This window comes from Vitis vinifera, chromosome 9 (assembly GCF_030704535.1).
Source record: "Vitis vinifera cultivar Pinot Noir 40024 chromosome 9, ASM3070453v1".
Lineage (NCBI taxonomy): Eukaryota > Viridiplantae > Streptophyta > Magnoliopsida > Vitales > Vitaceae > Vitis > Vitis vinifera.
The window spans coordinates 19974883-19981954 of NC_081813.1; positions in this window are offsets into that span (position 1 = coordinate 19974883).

A 7072-nucleotide genomic window follows, 5' to 3' on the forward strand; every position below is an offset into this window, starting at 1 on the left:
TCATTTCTTTTATCTTCTGGTTGAGCCCTTAGTTTTGGTGCATCAAAAGTGGGCACGGTATGCGTGGAGCCTAGAGATGTGACTGAGACTGCCTTGCTAGTGTTGGATCTCTAACTACATTTTGCTCTTCTCTTTCAATCCATTTTCAAGGGTATAAGCCAAAGACTCAACATGCATCGATTTTGCTTTTGTATAAGCTCATTCTGGAACTTTCCTAATGAATCTGCAACTTTAGACATTAAGTACCAGTAGTTTTCTCATTTTCGGAAATGAGAAAAGCTAATAGACATAAAAGCATAGAGAAACTTCTGAAGTCTAGGCGAAGACACGGTGCATTCAAACTATCCATTGTGTGCCTAGTAAGAAGTAACATGAGTTGAAGACAATTCATGGAACTTTTGCCACCAAGTGTATTATGAACAAAAATGATGAACAAAAATGCCATTTTCCATCTTCAAATTCTCTATAAAAACTTCACCCTTTAGAGGTTGTATTGAAAATAGGGATTGTATTGCTAAATATTAAGCTAATTTGCTTAATTCCATTCTACTGCAATTTTCTAGCATGCCTTATTTAATCAAGTATGTACGTTTCCTTTGTTATTTTTGATTCATGCCCAATTGGTGTCTCAGCTGATTCGTGTCCAGCTGGTGCTCCTTGATTGAGGGAGTAATCAACAAAATTTATAACCTATTACACCATATACTAGGGTAGCAAAGACAAAGCTACTATAGCATAGTGGCTCTAGGATCGTTCACTGGGATGGGTTTTCACTTCACAAATGATATTAATTCAAAGTTGAATTGGTGCCTTTTCATTTCAAGGTTAGCTTTAAAAGAAAACATAAAGATGTTTGAATGAAAAAGGTTTGGTTTTAAACTAACCAAAAATAGTAACTGATTTTACTTACAAAGAAAAGATGTTTCTTGGAGTTCAGATCATTAGGCTCAGGTTCCTCATACAAAAAGGGAGTTCCGGTCACTTGTTTCTTTTCCTCGCATTAGAGAATTAACATATAGTTCCTTCTCCAACCGGTGTTATACAGATGCTTCCCATTAATGGGTTCAAACACTAAATCCCTCTCACTGATGCACTTTGCAATGGCTCATGTCTTTCACCTAGCACTTGCCATTCAAGATGATCTTTAACCTTGGACTTCCCTTCTCAAGCTCGCAAGAGATAACTAATGGATGTCTCCTTGGAGTCCAAAAGCTTACCAAGTGTTGGCTATTCTAGAAAATCCTACCTTCAAGTCACCTTCCAGAGGCTCGCAAGGGGTAAACTAGTGCATCTCCATGGACGGAGATCACTTGCCTTACCAAGTGTTGGCCCAGGTGATTTAAAGGCGTTTTAAGTTAACTAAAAAAATAAAAACCATTAACGGGTCACACTTTCTCTTCATTAAAAACTAAAACAACAAAACTTCCAAATTATGCATGTGGAAACTTACCCGGATTTCCTCACTCCAAGAGATGAAAAGCCTAGCCTCTCATCCTCTGAGGAAAAAACCTCAGAGAATGATTGGCTAGAAAGAAAACTAACGAGAAAACAAAAATATATATGAAAAACAGAGCAAGTGCTCTGTTCGTTGATTCTATATATGATATATCTATATTACATACTTCTATATGATGGATCTCTTGGAACAAGCTCCTCCGAGAGTCCCCCAAGAGTCCCTTTTTTAGTGTTTACAAGAGAGTTTATATAGGAAGGTAATTTACCCTTCCTTGGATACTTCCTAGCTAAGGAATTACATGAGTGGTTGAATACAAGGAGAAAATGGAAATTTAGACACAAAAATCTGAAGAAAAATATCTCAAATGTCGGTCGCAAATATCGGGAAGCACTAAGGACCATTTCGCAGGTGAAAACGAGGTCTGTGAGATTTCGTATACGCACAAAAAGGGCTGCGAAATGACTTCGTAGCAAACGGCTGATTTCGCAATGCTGCGAAGTGGTCTTTCATCTTGAGGTTCTCAACTTCCAACGTGCGGCATATATCGGGCAACTTCAGGAGGAAATCCACAACACTGTACAAAAAGGTTGCGAAATCATTTCGCAACAAAAGGGTGATTTCGCAACACTTTGCAAAATGCTTCCTTCATCTTAGAGTGATTGACTTGCAGTGGCTGTAACTTCTTCGTTTCAACTCCGAATCGAACACCGCTTAAAGCATTGGATTTTTGACTTCCTGAGATTTGAAATGGTATATAGCATGTAGAAAATGGACTTCGGAAAGTGCTCCAAAAGTGTGAAAGAAGACTGCAGCTGTTGTCCTCTGTTTTCTTCACTCTGTTTTTCCTCTCTCTGTTGTTCTTTCCTTGCATACTTTGAACGACTTTGGCAAAAGGATATGAAGCTCCAAAGCTTGGTTCTTCATGAATTTGAGCTTCCAAAATATTTGCCATGAACTATATACAGCTCTCCCTCATTCTTGGATTGCTTTGGTGATCAAAAAGCTATCAAAACACCAAAACTTAACACAATTTGATTAGAATTGATTGCAAGGGTCCTTAACATGTTAATTGGGTTAAAAGGCAATAACTACTACTCAAAAGTGTTTAAAAGAGTTAATTACAAGCTATCAAATAGCACTTTTTGAGTAGTAATCAATTTTTGTCTTCTATTACACCCCCCTTGTCAATCACACGCGATAACAACCCTCGAAAACTAGTGCTTTGGTTGTCCTTGACTAGTCGTGTTGGAGTTTGGGAACTCTAGACAGTAGAACCCAATTCATTACTTAACTATACAACTACCAAATGTGATCCAATTTTTAGGGTAGCTTGGTTTGAGATTCCAACTGAATTCCCTCTCTAATAGCGGTGCAACCTGGACATTTTGAAGATGATCACACCTTTCTCCATTTTTTCACAAAAGGTTGTCAAAGCTAGATTATCGATAGAGATCACTTAGACTGGTCTTACAGAGTTTGACCACTCAAGCCTTGGAATATGGACCTATTCGTGATACCCCACTAAGAGCCACATTCTAAGAACTATGTACCTAGGTTTTATAGATGAGCTTTAGCAATCATTTTTATATTCTGAGCAAACCCAAGAATAGTTTTTCCCTTACTTTAGATTGCATTCTCTATCGATTTTTCTCTCGTCATCTACGGGCTAAGCTTGTAGTCTTTGATTTCTAGCATCTCCATATCTGACTTCTCGATGTCATTTTCTTGAGCACTAAGCTTCTCATTTCTCATCCCTAATTGTTGTTCTTGTAGATAAGCATAGTTTTCCAGAAATTGATGTTTTCCACAAGGATATGATTGTTTCTAGACAAATTCCTGGAACTACATTCTCATGTTGTACTACTATGTTTTCTTTTGGAGATGGATCTTCTATGAAAACGTCAGGAGCAATGATCTCAGTTTCCTTCTGCTTAAACTTTTCCATCCATAAAAGCTTTTCATTTAAATCTCAATGTGGTAGAGTGGAACCCAAAAGAGTGTGCTAGAGTTTGAAACCTTATTGTTGTAGGATGCTTCAAATGAGCCTCCTCATGGGTTTATATAGAGCCTAGGAAGCTTCTGGAGACTCCTGGAGCCATCTACACTAAGCCATTGGAGGGAAGAGTGTGGAAGGTTATAGAGATACCTAGAGATGTCCACATATCTCTACACTATGGTGGAAGGCATAAGAGGAGTCCAAGGCTTTCTAGAGAATTCTAGAGATCTCTTGTACATAGGGTTGTACATAGAATTGTGTAGGGTATTCTAGAATTTTCTTGATTCGTAAGGAACCCTCCAAGATTCCAAAGAGTTCCATTGGTGCCTATAAATAGGTGAAGGCCTCATTTGGCCAAGGCACCACCCAAAATCACTTCCTAACCAAGCAAGTGAGCTTCTAAGCATTGTATAGCTTCCTTTGAAAGCAATAAAGCTTTCATTCTTTAAGAGTCGCCTACTACGCTTTCTCAACCTTCCAAGTCGTGAGCATCTTAGCCTAGCAAGCTAAGCATTGGGTGTAAGGCTGACTTAGTAAGATCAAGCGTCTTGACTTGTTTAAGTGCCACACAAGCTTAGGAAACGACTAAGTCTGTGACAAGTGGTATCAGAGCATGGCTACGAAGCAGGCATAGTAAAGGAAGCATGTCGGACTCTAACATGGAGAAGACTAGCGAGCAAACCTGTGGGAGGGAGACTAAGCCTACTGCACGGGGCAAGGGCAAGAAGGATAAATCTCGTGATGTCGTCGCCAACATGGAGGCAAGGTTAGCCAAGGTGGAGCTAGCCATGGCGGACACTCGGGAGGGGTTGGACTTGATCGACCAAGGCATGGAGAAGGGCTTAGAGGATCTAAGGGAGCATATCCAAGACCTTCGTGAGAGGGTGCTAGTCTCACAGGTTCAGCTAATGCCGCATGAGGAGTGTGTGTCCTTCCAAGGAAAGGTCTTGAGCATGTTTGCTAGCATGGAGTCAAGGATAGAGGCCTTGGCCACTCGAATGGAGTCCCGAGACCAAGAGGTTAGGCAAGAGTTGGCCATCTACAAGGCTATTGTGTTAGCACGGGTCATGGCCACACAGGAGGTATCTAGGGTGGAGGTACCGAAGCCACATGGGTTTAGTGGCAAGCGGGATGCCAAGGAGTTGGATAACTTCTTATGGCATATGGAGCGATACTTCGAGGTTATCGCATTGACTGATGAGGCGACTAAGGTAAGAACTGCAACCCTCTACCTTACTGACATAGCTACTTTATGGTGGCGTCAGAGGTTTACCGATATGGAGAAAGGCATTTGCACCATAGAGACATGGGAGGACTTCAAGAGGGAGATTAAGAGGCAGTTCTATCCCGATGATGTGGCTTACCTAGCTAGGAAAAACATGAGGCATCTCAAGCACATAGGCTCGATACGCGACTATGTCAAGGAATTCTCTTCACTCGTGCTTGAAATTCCTAACATGACTGAGGAAGAGTTGCTATTCAACTTCATGGATAACCTGCAAGGGTGGGCCAAGCAGAAATTAAAGCGCCGAGGCGTTCAAGACTTAGCCATTGCTATGGAAGTAGCAGAGTCTTTAACGGATTACAAGAAGAGAGACTCATCCAAGGTTGAGTCTTTGGAGGATAGCCATGCCACGGGTGGGAGAAACGAGGTCTCAAGGGACCACAATGCTCCTAAAATGGGATTAGGCAAGACGTCTAACATTCGAGAAGGAAGGGGTAAGACGGAAAGGAAGGAGTTTACGCCTAAAATCAAATGCTTCCTATGTGACGATCCACATTGGGCACGGGATTGTCCAAAGAGGAAGGCGCTTAATGCCATGATCAAGGAGAGAGAACAGGAGGACGAAGCACATATGGGCTCGATGCAGCTACTAGGTGCCCTCCAATTCAACCCAAAGCCTAGTATGCCTAAGACTTCCTTACTATCAGGGGTGCAAGTAAAAGAGGCAAAAGAGGAGTGAGCTGAGGTAGCCCACACATACATCGACAAGGTCACTAAGGGAAATGTGAACTTGATGGGTAAGAGGAAGCAGCACTCCAAGCATCGAAAGTGCAGGGATTTGCATCCATCTGAGGCCTCACGAGAAAAGGAGGTGAAAAATATCCTAGCTAAACGGGTCACCAAGAGACAAGGGGTCCCTCCTATGATAGAGTATCTAGTCCGATGGAAAGAACTACCTAAGAGGCAGGTAAGCTGGGAACATGCAGATGCCTTGAGAAGGTTCTGGAAACACATTGAGAGGTTTCAGAAAGAGGCAACGACAAGGATGTCGACGGCATAGGTGGGGGAGAGTGTCACAGGATGCTTCAAATAAGCCTCCTCATGGGTTTATATAGAGCCCAGGAAGCTTCTGGAGACTCCTGGAGCCATCTACACTAAGCCATTAGAGGGAAGAGTGTGGAAGGTTCTAAAGATGCCTAGAGATATCCACACATCTCTACACTATGGTGGAAGGCATGAGAAGAGTCCAAGGCTTTCTAGAGAATTCTAGAGATTCTTGTACGTAGGGTTGTGCATAGAATTGTGTAGGGTATTCTAGAATCTTCTTGATTCGTAAGGAACCCTCCAAGGTTCCAAAGAGTTCCATTGGTGCCTATAAATAGGTGAAGGCCTCATTTGGCCAAGGCACCACCCAAAATCACTTCCTAACCAAGCAAATGAACTTCTAAGCATTGTATAGCTTCCTTTGAAAGCAATAAAGCTTCCATTCTTTAAGAGTCGCCTACTACGCCTTCTCAAGCTTCCGAGTCGTGAGCATCTTAGCCTAGCAAGCTAAGCGTTGGGAGTAAGGCTGACTTAGCAAGATCAAGCGTCTTGACTTGTCTAAGTGTCGCACGAGCTTAGGAAATGACTAAGTCTGTGACATTATGCTCTGATTCTAGTGTAACATTGGTTTTCTGAGCATGAAGAAAGTCCATGAGTTGGTTCCTCTAGCTATCATTTCTAGAATTGTGTCAAATACATGCTTGGGAGTGGTGCATTTTTAAGAGACAAAAGGTGACCATACATAAGTGGTTGATAGGGATGGTCTAAATGGCTGCTCCTTTGGATGTCACAGTTGTTGTAAGTTACTGTCCAGACATTGGTTCCATTTTCTTGTAGTCGGGACATGGTGCGATATTCATCCATTCTTTCAACCATTCTAGAAATTCACAATGAAGTAGTGAATTTACAACCCTTTTCAATGCCCAAATTGAGACAGAATCAATAGAGAATTCTCTAGATCCCCTAGATTCCGATGCATGGATTGGCGAAGTAGAATTTTGCACACCAACGTTATTTGTCACTGTCAACAAACTTGATCCGCTCAAGTCATCAATGAAGAAGTGAGTCTCACTACCATCTCTCCTTAAAGTTTCTGCTTTCATGCTAAAGCCATCATAACCCAAGCCATGATCTAGTGCACTCTAACTTAATGTCTTCCAAGATTCTTCCCAATTCTGATTCAAAGAGTGGTGAGAGGTCACTTGGATTTACCACAAAGAGAAAGTAAAACCACTATCATTATTCTAGTAGTGCCTCACAACAGCGTTCTCTTATATCGTAATCAAAGCTCTGCCTCTATCATCAACCTGCCCACAAATAGTTTCCTTTAATTGAGTAATCATGTCTTCGT